We start from the raw sequence: 15,000 nt of genomic DNA on the forward strand, positions 1-15,000 counted from the left end.
ATCGGGGAAGGCTACAGTGCTAGAGGCCCTTCAAAACAAGAGGCTTGCTCCCTTTCTCATTCTCTCTCGATTGAGCTCTCTGTCTTCATTTCACTGTTGCCCAGTCACCTCTCTGACTTGACCGTCGGAGGGTCCCCGCCGGAGCCACCTCCGGTCAGTGTGGACTTCCTTTTTGCAGGCACTCGTTCCCGACGATCAGGCGACGAGGGGATTGGCCGCAACAGATTGGCGCGCCAGGTAGGGGGCAGGCATTCTCAAGTAGTAGATACTAATGACAAAGACAAGAGCCCAACGATCGAGAGTCACCGGGTCGGCGAGGCGCTCTTCCCGTCGGGAAGAGGCCTCTCCGCCACCTTCCACGGTGGAACCCAGCTCTCCGCACCCCGCGGTGACCGCGGAGGTGCAGATCGCAGCAATCGTACGACAGATGACCGTGCTGACGGACGTGGTCAAGAGCCTCTAGCAACAACCGAAGGCACGTCCGATACCCTCCAGGAGCAGCGCCGACGCCCGCGTCGATCTCTGTCGTCTCTGCGCGAGCGCCTGCCACAGTGCTCCCACGGAGAGGAGGAGGGGCGGCTGCGGCGCGATGTCCATCAGTCCCAGCAGCTCTCTCCCTCCCAGCTGGAGCGAGCGAAGAAGGAGAAGCGACCGCGAACGCCGTCCACCTCCCTCTCAGAATCTTCCGGAGACTCCACTCCTGGGGTCTCCCAGCACCGACGGACGGACGACTACGAACGCAGGTTTGAGAAAATCGACCGTCGGCTTGCACAGTTGCAGGTGGATGGGCAGAAGTCTTCGAACGACACCGACTTCCAGACCGCCCAACCTCTTTCCCGACTCATTCTCGACGAACCGATTCTCAGTCGGTTCAAGATGCCATACGTGGAGCCCTACGACCGTTCCACCGACCCAATCGATAACCTAAAGAGCTATAAAGCTCTCATGATGATTTAGGAGGCAACCGACGCTCTCTTTTACATCGGCTTCTCTGTCACACTCCGTAAGGCTGCCAGGGCCTGATACTCCGATCTTCGATCGAAAAGTATCCACTCTTTCGGGCAGCTCGAGCACTCTTTCGTGGCTCACTTCAGTACCAGCTGGAAGCCGCCGCGAACGTTAGACAGCCTTTTCTCCCTCAAACAGGGAAAAAATGAGACGCTCCGACACTTCGTGGTGCGATTCAATACGGCCACACTTGAGGTCCGGGACCTCAATGAAGACATGGCTATCTTAGCCATGAAACGGGGGCTGAGGGCGTCCCGATTCACCTACTCCCTGGACAAGATCCTCCCCCGCACATATGCCGAATTACTGGAGCGCGCGTACAAGTATATGCGCGCGGACGAAGGAGCCTCCGACCGGCGCTCAACCAAGTTCAAGGGTCCGAAGGAAAAACGAAGGAAAGGGTCGGATCCCCGCCGAATCTAGCAGGCCCCCGACTGGTGGTCGGGTCTTCCCCCCGCGATGAAACCAAAAGTCGCCCCGACGGCAGACTCCAAGGCCGACACGCCCCAGGTATGACTCCTACACTCCTCTCTTCGCTCTCCATGTGCAGATTTTGATGGAGATTGAGGGGGAAGAATACCTGCGACGGCCTCCGCCTCTGAAGGCAAAAAGCCTCGACCGACGGAAGTACTGCCGATTCCACCAGGGCCACGGCCACAATATCGAGCAATGCATCCAGCTTAAGGATGAGATCGAAGCTCTCATCCGTCGAGGGTATCTCGATAAATTTCGGAGGAACCCGCCGACTCGACCTGTGGCCGACCGACGACCCCAGCCGACTGAGGAAGCGACCACCAATCAGCCGACGGCCGGGGTCATCAATATGATTTCCAAACGACTTGGCCCGGGGACGTCTGCTGAAGGGGAGCCCATGAAGAAGCTGCACCCGAACGATGTGATTACTTTTACAGAGAAAGATGTTCGGGGCATCCAAACTCCCCACGACGACGCTGTTGTTGTTTCGGCAACAATAGCAAACTATGATGTAAAAAGAATTTTTATAGATAATGAAAGTTCGACAAATATTTTATTTTACTCGACCTTCTCCCGGATGCGACTGTCTATCGACCGACTCAAGAGGGTCTCTACGCCCTTGATAGGCTTTGCCGGGGACGCCGTCTCAACGGAAGGTGAAATTACCCTGCTTGTGACGGCCGGCACCAAACCACGGCAAAGCATGGTTCATTTGACTTTCGCGGTTGTCCAAGTGCCTTCGGCCTACAACGCCATACTTGGAAGACCCGGACTTAACGCCCTCAAGGCGATCGTCTCGATGTACCATCTCCTAGTTCGATTTTTGACTAGGAACGGAGTCGGAGAGATGTGCGGAGACCAACAACTCGCTCGCCGATGCTTCCAGATCTCCGCTCAGAATGACGAGTTGAGGGGCTCCCTGACGATCGACAAACTAGACCAACGGGAGGAGGAAGAACGGGGCTCGCCGGCCGAACAACTCGTGTCAATCCCGATTGCGGGAGACCACGACCGAAAGGTATGGGTCGGGTCTCAACTACCCGACCCAGAACGGCGACGATTGATGGAGCTGCTAACAGCCAACGCCGACATATTTGCTTGGTCGGCAGCAGATATGTCGAGCATCCCCCCAGAGACAATAACCCACCGACTCAACATCGACCCGACGATAAGACCGATGAGGCAGAAGAAAAGGTCCTTTGCTCCTGAAAGACAGAGGGCCATCGATGAAGAAGTGGACAAGCTGCTCGAGACGGGCTTCATCAGAGAAGCCACATATCCCGATTGGCTCGCCAATGTCGTCATGGTCAGGAAAGCCAACGGAAAGTGGAGGATTTGCATCGACTACACCGACCTGAATCGGGCCTGTCTAAAAGATAGCTTTCCACTTCCAAAGATCGACCAACTGGTGGATGCGACATCCGAATTTTGACTGCTCAGCTTCATGGACGCCTTCGTCGGGTACAACCAGATCTGGATGGCGCCCGAAGATGAGGAGCACACTGCCTTCGTGACCCCCAAGGGCCTCTACTGTTATCGAGTGATGCCCTTCGGGCTGAAGAACGCCGGCGCCACCTACCAACGACTTGTCAATAAGGTCTTTAAAGACTAGATCGGACGCAATATGGAGGTATACGTGGACGACATGCTGGTGAAAAGTGCCCAGATTCTGGATCATGTTCGGGATCTCAAAGAGACCTTCCGCACTCTACGACAACATCGAATGAAGCTGAATCCGACTAAGTGCGCTTTTGGGGTGACCTCAGAAAAGTTTGTCGGATTCCTCGTTTCTCACCGAGGAATCGAGGCCAACCCTGAGAAAATAAAGGCGATCATCGACATGCGTCATCTGAACACCAAGAAGGAGGTCCAGCAGCTGAACGGAAAAATCATCGCTCTCAGCCGGTTCATTTCTCGATCAGCTGAAAGGTACCTCCCGTTTTTCAAAACTTTACGGCAGACGAAGGGTTTTTCTTGGTCGGATGAGTGCCAACGGGCCTTCGAAGATCTGAAGAAATACTTGGCTTCCCTGCCGCTGCTTGTGAAGCCAGAGGTCGGGGAGACCTTGTATCTCTATTTAGCCACCTCCTCCGAGGCGGTCAGTTCGGTGCTCGTCCGAGAAAACGAGAGCCGAACCCATCAGCCTATCTACTACACCAGCAAAGTGCTCCGCGGTGCTGAAGCTCGATATTCGGAGATGAAAAAGATGATTTTCGCCTTGACCGTCTCCGCACAACGACTCCGCCCATACTTCCAGGCTCATGCCATAGTGGTTCTCACCAACCAGCCCCTGAGGATGATATTGCGCCGATCGGATACGTCGGGACGACTGGCGAAGTGGGCAATGAAGCTCAGTGAGTTCGACATACGGTACCGACCGCGACCTTCCTTGAAGGCTCAGGTCCTGGCCGACTTCATCGTCGAATGCCCGACAGCTGACCAAGGGTCGGAAGGTGTGGACCCGGGATGAGACGCGGTCTCCGAGCCAGACCTGTTCTCCACCTGGGTACTGCACATCGACGGAGCTTCAAACGCTCAAGGGAGCGGGGCTGGGTTCCTGCTCACCAACTCGGATGGGATAGTCACCGAGTACGCCCTCCGATTCGACTTCAAAGCCTCCAATAACCAAGCTGAGTACGAAGCGCTCCTCGCCGGCTTGAGGATGGCAAAGGAACTTGGGATCGACAGCCTCCGGGCATTCTCCGATTCTCAACTGATCGTGGGGCAGGTCAAAGGTGAATTCGAGGTGCGAGATCCGGCCATGGCCAAATATCTCCAGAAAGTGAAGGATCTCGTAACGCGCCTCAGGTATTTTGAAATTTTTCACATCCCTAGGTCGGAGAACGCCCGGACCGACGCACTCTCCAGACTGGCGACTTCGGCTTTCGACTCTTTGGGTCGGACGTTCATGGAGAACCTCGAGCAACCGAGTATCGATCAGGTCGAAAAGATACTACAACTAACAGCTGAACCAAGCTGGATGGATCCGATTGTTCGGTTCCTGACTAACGGAATCAGTCCTGAAGATCCCACGGAGGCCAGGCGGCTCCGATGGTCGGCCTCCCAATATATGATCATGGATGGCTGACTCTACAAAAGTCATTCTCCCTTCCCTTGCTTAGGTGTTTGGGACCGACCGACGCGGACTATGCCCTCCGAGAAGTGCACGATATAATTTACGGGAGTCACTTGGGGGGCAAATCTCTAGCCCACAAAGTCCTGCGACAGGGCTACTACTGACCCACCATGAGGAAGGACGTGGCTGAGTTGGTCCGGAGGTACGAACTTTGTCAGAAGTACGCCAACGTGCAGCACCAACCGGCCAGCCAAATCGCTCCTATTGTCGCTCCATGACACTTCGCTCAGTGGGGGGTCGACATTCTCGGCCCTTTCCCTCCAGCATCGGGTCAAAAAAGTTCATAGTCGTCGCCATCGACTACTTCACCAAGTGGATGGAGGTCGAACCCCTGACACAGATTACCGAACGAAAGATGGAAGACTTTGTCCAAAAGTCCATCATCTTCAGGTTCGGATTGCCGCATACCATTATCACCGATAATGGGCGGCAATTCGACAACCAAGATTTCAGAGATTTCTGTGCAAGGTTTCACATCACGCACCGACTGACTTCAGTCGGGCACCCACAGTCCAACGGCGAAGTCGAGGTGACCAATCGGACCATACTACACGGGCTCAAAATTCGACTAAACGAAGCCAAAGGCCTCTGGGTCGACGAGCTGGGCTCCGTTCTATGGGCTTACCGAACGACCCCCCGTGTTTCGACCGGGGAGTCACCTTTCGATTTGGCCTATGGGACGGAGGCGATGATCCCACTCGAGATTGGGCTGCCATCTACCAGGGTCGAGCGGTATTGAGAGCCAGACAACTCTGATTGTCGGAGGGCCGACCTAGACCTCCTCCCCGAATTGCGAAATGAGGCCCAACTTCGCATGGCTTCATACCGACAGAAGGTAGCCCGATATTACAACGCCAAAGTCAGGCTGAAGCTTTTCAGGCCTGGTGACTTAGTCCTGAGAAAGGCAGAGGTCTCGAAGCCCCTGGACCAAGGGAAGCTGGCTCCGAACTGGGAAGGGCCCTATACGGTAGCAGACACTTATGGTCCGAGGGCCTACCGACTGGAGACTCTGGAAGGGAAACTCATTCCCCGGACATGAAACGCCGACAACTTGAAGTTGTATCACCAATGAACTTTGTACTTGTTCATTCGGAATACAAATCCAGTTTGAAATTGCGGAGTTTTAACTCTTCGACTGACGATCGGCGCTCACCAAGAAGGTCGGGTCCCGACGTCCCGACTCGAACTTGGTATCCGCGTGGAACCAACGGCCCGACCGCCGATGATGTATCGGGCACTCACAAGGGCCATCCACGGTGACGGAAGTTGACACTCCTTCTACGGTCGAACTTTCGGGCCAGACTATCGGCTAACTTACCGATTGAGCCCCGACCAAGGAAAGGCGAAATGCCTATGCGACCACCATCACAACTTGCCGACCGAGCTACGGCCGGTCGAAGGATACTCGGCTTACCACCATTTATCACACGATGCGACCACAGTCGCATTCATAGCTCACCGACCGAGCTACGGACAGTCGGAAGATATTCGGCTTATCACCGTATATCATTTGGCGCAGTATAAATACCCGGCACAAGGGTATCGGGATCCGACTTATCGACATTCCCCGACTAAAGGCGCCGGACGACATTCGACTGAATGCGTCGGAAGAGACCTGACTACCAAACCTTTATCCGGCGGTCGGTCGGCTTCCGACTCAACGAACCCGCCCGACACGCGGCCGGGGGAAGGATGCCCGACTTACGACCTCGACCATTGAAGGCTGAGCCAAAGTCGGGACATGTCCTACCTTTGTGGCGGCACGAGTTGCCGAACGACCTAACCGACCTATATGGGTTGACGACTTACGTGTTCGGATGCATTCTACAACACAAGGAAAAAAGTTTAAGTCTATGACTTTGACTTCATTAAAGATCAAAAGAAGCTTACAAAATTGGACCGAAGCCCGGTTACAAGTGTTCTGGGAAAAACAAAAAGGATAAAAGAGAATGAGGCCACGGTCATCCTTCCGAGTCAATCTCCTCGACCGATGGAAGCTCAGGGATGACCGACGTGTCCACCACGATCGGCACTGGGTCGATGGCCGGAACAGGACCATCGGTTGGCGATGGACAGGCGATCGACGTCGGATCACGAGTCGCGGCCGTCTGTTCCTGGACGACCTCTCCCGCCACGGTGACACCTCCCGACGACGGGTCGGCCATTTCTTCCGTGGCTTGGTCCTCGACTCCCGACGGGATGATGCTGCTGAGATCCAGCTCTGGGTACAGGGCTTGAACCGCATCCCGACCATCCTCGTACCCCACCCGGTACGACACGAAGCCAGACTCCAACATCTCCTCTCGGTACTGGTCGGTGCCGCGAAAGTCGTCCACCGCCCGACTCGCCGATGCCTTCGCCGACCTCGCTTCCACTTCCGCCCGACCTAGAGAGTCCTTTGCCGACTCTGCCTCTGCCTTCGATATGTCGGCATCGGTCCGGGCGATTGACAGATCCTCCTCAGTCTTGGCGAGCTTCTCCAGGCTGACCCGGAGCTGCTCGCGTTCGCCCTCGAGTTCGGCGGCGATGCCGTCACGCTCGCGTCGCAGACGGTGCACGGTCCGACCCTTGCGTTTGGCTTCTTTCCGGGCCGACTTGAGCTCAGACCCGAGACGAGAGACCTCGTCCACCAACTTCGCCTCTCGGTCGGTCGACTGCTTCAGGTGGTCGACCAGCATTGCCCGGTCGGCTTCGGCCGCCGCCGCCCTGTCCTTCCAAGCCGCCCGGACGTTTCCGAACCTCCGGTACCCGGCTTCAAGTTCGGACATGGTGTAAATCAGCTGCCGACGTGAGCGTTACGTCAGAAAGATAAAATAATGAAGACGCTAAAGAAAAGGGAGGCGAAGTAGAACTTACCCCGACTATGGTCGGATAAAACGAAGACAGCATCTCGATCACTTGCCGAGACCTCAGCACCTCCACGTCGGCTGGGAGGAGGATCCCCTGGCATAGCCTCCTGACCAGGTTGTGGTCGGCCAGCGCCGACGCTCCTTCGGGGAACTGAGCGCTGGGCGGCACAGTGTGACTCCTCGACCTTATGTCGTCCGCGGGGTCCATCGGGGCTTTCCCCCGATCGGCCACCCCAACCAGCGGATCCGGTAAGGAGGGGATGCTCGAGTTTGACGCGGCACCCCCCGTTGCGGCTGCAGATGCCGTAGGATGGTGTTCGGATTTTCGAACGTCATCCGACGCCACACCTGCCGGCGAAGCCGCCGATGTCCCTTCAGCCGCTTCCTCCGCCGGCCTCTCCTCCGGTTGCACCGTCGGAGCTGCGAGTGCTATCACCGGCTCCGACTGGTCGGTTGCCGACGCCTCGACGGTCGGCGCCGCTGTGGAAGGTTTCTTCGACGGACGCGAAGGTCCGGCCCCCGATGCCGGCCTCTTCCTCGCCGCGTACTGACGGATTTCGGCGTCGGTCGGCCTCATCCTCGGAGGTGTCCCTGCGATACCGACAGAAATATTAATATAAGAACAAGAACAAAGGCCAGAATGAAAAGACAACCGATGGATCGGGCGATACCTAGATGGGGGACCAAGCTCAGGCCAGCATCATAGAGGGCTTGTTCGGTAACAAGCTCCCTCTGCTTCGGGACTGACATGTCCTTGAGTCGGTGGAAGTCCTCCCGGTCATCCGCCTCCACCCGGCTGTTCTCGTTCGCCTCGGTTCGGGGCACGCCCCAGTGAGAAGGGAAGCCCCAGGGAGAAGAAGATGAAACAAAAAAAAACTGGTTCTTCCACCTGTGGATGGACGATGGAAGACCAGTGATGAAGGAAAGACCCTTCCGAGGGTTGAAGAGCCACCACCCTCGGGCCTTAGGGTGGGGTCGGAGGACAAAAAATATCCGGAAGAGAGAGATACGAGGGTTGGTCGGCATAAGTTGACACAACAAGGCGAAGCTGATTATTAGTCGAACAGAGTTCGGCGCCAGTTGCGCCGGATAAAGTCCGTAATAATCCAACAGATTCCGGACGAACTCCGAAATCGGAAGCCGAAGACCCGTGCGAAGATCTTCGACGTACAGCGCCACCTGGCCCAGCGGAGGGTTGTTAACCCGACCGCCGACCCCTGGGGCGGAAAGTTGGAACTGCTCCGGGATACGATACTGATCCCGGAGCCGATCAACGTTCGGCCCCGAAAGTGAGAAAACCTCAACTTCCGAAGTCGACCGAGGGTCATCGGTCGGATTTTTCGATCGAGCCCCCTGAGATGAGTTTCCGACCATCGCACCAGAACCAAGAGAAAGGCGAGGCCGAAGAAGAAGAAGAAGAAGAAGAAGAAGAAGAAGAACGAAAAGAAGATTTAAAGGGAAACTACGGCCGAAGGGAAGAATCACAAACCCCAGGCGGACCCTTGCGAGAGTGGGAGAAGGAGCAGCTGCTGGCGACGACGGAGGAATCACTTGGGCAGAGTCTCTGCAGCAAATCGTCCAAGATGGGGCTTCAAGCGCAAGTGGTCCTATATATATAGGGCCGTTCGATGGCCGAGATGACCCCGCGCCGACCGAGATCCCCCGGATGGGCGACACGTGGCGGCATCCGGGCCCTCCCTTCGGCCCGATGGATCGGCGCGCCCATCCCGGGATGGCCGCACCGCCTTCATTTAATGCGGAGGACGCCGGCCCTACCACCTCCGACACGTGGCGAAAGGGCCGCGGTTCCGAGTTAAATCGCCCGCGGCGATTCGCATTCCCGATGGGACGCCTGACAGCGCCCCGCGCTCCCAGACCGGCGCGGGGTGGCGGTTTGCGTTCCCCAAAAGGCATCGGACACCCGATCGCCTGGCACTCGATCGTCTGACACCGACGTAACACCTGACGCCGACAGGACGGGACGTCTGACACTGACTGGGCACCTGACGCTAGTAAATCGCTCGGCATTCATGAGACACCTGACATCGTATCAACTCGCGGTACGGTCGAAATTTGGCATACGGTGAATCAACTCCTTTTCGCCCGGCGTTGCTGCCCAAACAGAGGCATCGGCCAGCACACCGTCCGACTCAGGAGTGGAGGGGGGCAACTGTTGGAGAATACCGACCGACCCCGCTCACGACGGCTTATGGTCGGTCATACCCGATCGACCGACCGACCGACCAACCGACCGACCGACCGATCGATCGTCGGATGCCATTACCGACTTAGGGTATGTCGGTCGGGCGGACCTTTTTTACTCTCCCGACCGACTGCACCAGGGAGTCCGATGGCCGACTCTAGCAACATGCCCGACTGACCGTCGGAGGGGCCTGAATCTCCATCCGACGCCACACAGCTGGCTACCGGCCTAGGGTCGGTCGACTCCTCCGATCACCGTACAGCTGCCAGAGACTGTCAGCCCTAACAACAGCACGCGACACCGCCGCCTAAGGGCATTATCCCACCTAGGGCATTATCAACCCTAGCGATTTGACAGCTCCACGGCGATGTGACACTTTCACGGTGACTCTGACAGTCTACGGTGAGTTGACAATTCCTCACTTGTCCGCGCCATTAATAACGGTGCCATACCACGCTCCACTATATATATCGGGGAAGGCTACAGTGCTAGAGGCCCTTCGAAACAAGAGGCTTGCTCCCCTTCTCATTCTCTCTCCATTGAGCTCTCTGTCTTCATTTCACTGTTGCCCAGTCACCTCTCTGACTTGACCGTCGGAGGGTCCCCGCCGGAGCCGCCTCCGGTCAGTGTGGACTTCCTTTTTGTAGGCGCTCATTCCCGGCGACCAGGCGACGAGGGGATTGGCCGCAACAAATAATAATACAATTAAAATATTCTTTAGAACACCATAGTAAAATCTATTCATAAAATATCTATCACATAGCAAAACTTTAGAAGTGTCTTTTAGGCAAAATTATAGAGTATTCGAGCTTCCTAAGAAGCATGCCTCTTGCATCAAGCATGTCATATGACATGCTTTAGAATTTATAAGTAAGAAAATCATAATGAATTCTGTTACAGCAATGGCAATTTAGCGACAAATAGCACCGTTGTTTTGAAAATTCATATATTATTTAAAAAAAAGATGAGTACTTCTTGAAATTCCAACCTATAAACTTATATAATTGAAGAATTACAAACTGAATACGTTACGATCGTCAACCATAATTACGGTATTGAGTCAGCATTTTTTTTCTTTTTTCAGGAAAAAGGTCAGTTATTTCAAACATTGTTTAGGGGAACAAGCTTAAAATTTTTGGCACGTCATTTCATTTGAATCCTTCTATACGTAGGCTATGATAGCTTTGCAAGTACGTAGGTGGAATTATAGTCAAGTTGTAGCAATTATAACACCTGCTAACTGGGTGGCTCGAGAGGGTGCCGAAATAATGCACATATGGAGTATGCTAGTCCTGTATTGTGCTAGTGGCCGTATTCTTTCCGCTAGCCTGTCCATCTCATCCACCTCAGAGATCATTTTCTTCGGTTATTGGTGGTCCATCAATTTCGGCCACTTGATTCCTAACCAACCCTCTGGCCTTTTCTTGTTTTCACCTTTTTCCAAACCCCCGTTTCTTGGAAACACCAAGTTTTGAGATGAAAAAGGTGTACCGTGAGTTCAATGCCGGTTCGCGGGTGAGAACTTTAAATAGTGAAATGAATCCTATTTTGATTTTGGTTTCCTTTCTCCGTTTGAGAGGAAGGTACTGATTCACTTGCAAAGCATATATTTGAATTAGATTAATAATAATAGATGTATATTTTTTTAATGGAGACAATAGGTGCCAAGGCATCTGAGCTTCACTCTGAAAAACCTCTAGGTAGAGGCTAAACAATGCTAAAATATCAGGAGGCTTAATTATACAAAAAGCTTAAATATTTTGAAAGTTTTTAATTTCATCCTGAACCTTTATTTAGTGTAAATAGATCATCAAATTTTTAGATTAATTTAATTCAAACTCTAGCTCTAATTTTCGTTTGTTTGTCGTGACCGAGTTGTCACATGATACATGTGACCAACTTATGTGGCTTTCTTTTGCTGGTCTGAAAAAAAAAAATAAAAGTCTTTCTCTTCTCTTTTCTCCTATCTTCTTCCATCTAGAATTTCTATCAATGAAAACACTAAAAAAATCCTCTAGCTCTGGATCTCTATCATCTCTCCTTTCCGTCTTCTTGAAATAAAACAATATTTTTAGATTATTAAATATTAAAGCTAATGCAACTCTATCTCTTCCAACTTTTTTTCATCCTAATTTCATCATTCCACTTACCTCTCATCAATAGGAGAAATCCTCTCCTTCAATCACCTAAAGCCTCCTTCCTCCTCTTTTTGCTTAGCAATTTTTTGCTTCTTAAAGGCATCTCTTTTAGACCACTTCCTTATGGCCAAAATGAGAAGGTCACCTCCTTCCTAATTTAAAGCCTAATGTTTTGGGTTTGTAGATTTTGCATCTTTTATGTCCCCCTCAAAACTAACCTTACAAACTTCCAATCCAATCCATTTATCTCTTCAGATTTTGAATCTTTGTTTTAATTATTTTATTTAATTTAGTTTTTGATGATTCTCTGTTGGCCTCTTCACTATATATTATCTCACCATTTGTGTTGTTTGTATTTATTTGATAGAGAAGGAGAATGGTGTTGCTGATTAGGAGTTTTCTAAGTGGATTGAGAGTTTGCAAGAGAGATTAGATTTGTAAGTCCTTACCTTCTTTTTTTCTATTGGTCTCTTCTTTCATAGTTTGTTTGCCATGGGATTTTAATTGTTTAAATTGAGTATTTTTATGTTAATTTCTTTTGTCACATAAGCAAGTCACATAATAATTCTATTATGATAGGTTAATAGAATTGGAGACAAGATCCGAATTGAAATAATTTAAAAATTTAATGATCTAATTATACTAAATAAAAGTTCAAGATGAAATTGAAAATCTCAAAAAAATTTAATTTTTTTTGCATAATTAAACCTATATCAGGGATACAAAAGAAGTGATTTTAGAAGTTTGTTGTGTTAGAAATATACTAGCATGAGTTCCATGCTATGCAGTGGATTCAATTAAAAATAAAATGAGAATAATTGTAATAGTTCTAAATATATCATTTTTGATAAAAAATTATGCACTATGCAGTTCTGTTTTTGAAGACTTAATGAATTTCAGCTTATTTTTCTCTTATATTGTTATTATTACAAAAGAAGAAAAAACCAAATATATAAAAAGTTTAGTGAATTCATTAAAAAATGCTCAATTATAAAGAAAACATATTTAATATTATATCTAATATTATTTAGTACATCATTAAATGTTTATATCTAAAAAAGAGATCCTACCATACAAAAAAGAGTATATAAACTTTAAAAAGCCAGTCGAATCTTTTTTTTTTCCAAAAACTAAATAAATCATAGTAAAGACAGCTACAGATAATTTTTACCCACTGATGTCCAGCATCCTTATGGAATATCCTTCTATATCTGCTGACTTCTTCCTACAGGGCATCATAATCAAACTTCAGTCGTCAATTTTTGCCAACAGACAAATTATAGTCCCACTACAAGTTTCTATATGTGCTCAATCTCAAGACTTTCATGAGCTGAATTAATCATCCGATATAAATACTTATAATGTTCTATATCAAAATAGTTTAGATCCTCAACCTCATACTTAAAATAATCCTTCAAATGATTTATGGCAAATTTTGCTGCAGTTTCTTTCGAGTCGATCTGTATATTTCCTGCATGTCCTCATATCTTAGTATATTCAAATAGGTCATGCTCTTGTTCTGATCTCTGCTCTAAATAAATATCCACATAAGCTCTCATGAAAATATGATCCAAATTTCTAAACCATACATTGGAGCCATAAGCCTTAGTTTGGCCATGATCTCTTACAGCAAATTTTTTTAAAAAAAAATTATCAAAGCCATGTCGTAATTTTGATCAATCATAAATCAACAATTTAATTATAAATTATAATTATATTTTTATGATTAAAATTACTTTAATCAAAAATATATATATTTTAAAGTCATTATATAACCTGTAAAACAATAATAAATATAATAGCAAATTTATTCTATAAAGAATGAATGAATTTATTTATTTATAAATGAAAATGTTAATTTATATCTGAAATACTATAGTGGCAATTAATGCAATATAATGATCAAAATTTTTCTAATAAGTAAAAACATAAATTATTATAATCATTTTATAAAAATAAAAATAATAAGTAGCTAAACATATAAAAAAAGTTATTAATTTCTAAATTTTCTTAACCATATACATCATTTTTTTTATGGGGAAAAACAAAGCACATTCAACATTACGTATTTTTTTCAAAAAAAATATCAGAAAATAATTTTTAAAAGCCATCAAAATAGTCTCTTTTATTTTTCAGGGAAAAAAATCTTTTTTTAGATAATTTTTGCATAAAAAAATTATGGGGACACCATCACAAAAAATTTATGTTTTTCAGCAAACCATTAGATGAGCTTCTTTTCTCCTTTTCTCCATCACATGCTTCATCTGAATGGCAACATGTGGCATCATAAGGGAGCTCTAAACTCTCTTTTCATATATAAAAAAAAATATTATATATTGTATATGCATATAAATCCTTACTATTTGCTATTGTCCCTAGTTATCCCTTTCTCCCATTGAGCTCCAAAACCATCCCATTGCCGTACCCCATCGATTCCTCCACTGACCTTGTCGAACCCTAGATTTAACCCTCTCATCCCTTCTCTCCACTCTATACCCATTGACCTCACCCTAATTACCTCTTCCTCTCCAATAAAATCTTAGAACCAACTCTAAACCTATATCTAAATCTTCCCCTCTTTCCATAACCCTCTCCACCCCTAGATGCCATCTTTGGTCCCCTCCCATGGCAAAACACTCTCTATCCCGCTCAATACCATCAACCCTACATCAAACCCTCTCACCTTCTCCTCCACTCTTCCAAACTCCTTCCTCATCGCCTCCAAAAAATCTTAGCACCATTTTCTATTTGCATACCTTAGATCTAACCCTAAATCTAACCCTCCTTTCGGCACTCATTGGCTCTAACCATGGATCAGACCTTTAGTCCCCTTTCATAGTGAAACCTTCTCTTAGAAGGATGTTGGACCGTATGCAACTATTCTCTATCTATTTCATTCTCTTTGGCGACTCAGGAGAGCTCCAACTAGATTTTCAGACAACTGCCCTTGATTCTCCTTTTTTTTTTTTTTTCCGGCATGACCTCGTCAATGGTAGAGTCTTTTGCAACTGCAGCCGACCTCTCAAAAGATAGAGGGTACTGTCCATGCGGCCGTTCATTTGCATATGGTCTAGTGACTTTCATGCAGCCTATCATACACAACCTCCTATACAACCGATCTTTTTTTTATATATGAGATCGTATAACCACAACTATATTTTTGCGTGGTTCGCCTGCAGATCGAAAAGATCT

Source organism: Elaeis guineensis, chromosome 3 (genome assembly GCF_000442705.2).
Source record: "Elaeis guineensis isolate ETL-2024a chromosome 3, EG11, whole genome shotgun sequence".
NCBI classification, from domain to species: Eukaryota; Viridiplantae; Streptophyta; class Magnoliopsida; order Arecales; family Arecaceae; genus Elaeis; species Elaeis guineensis.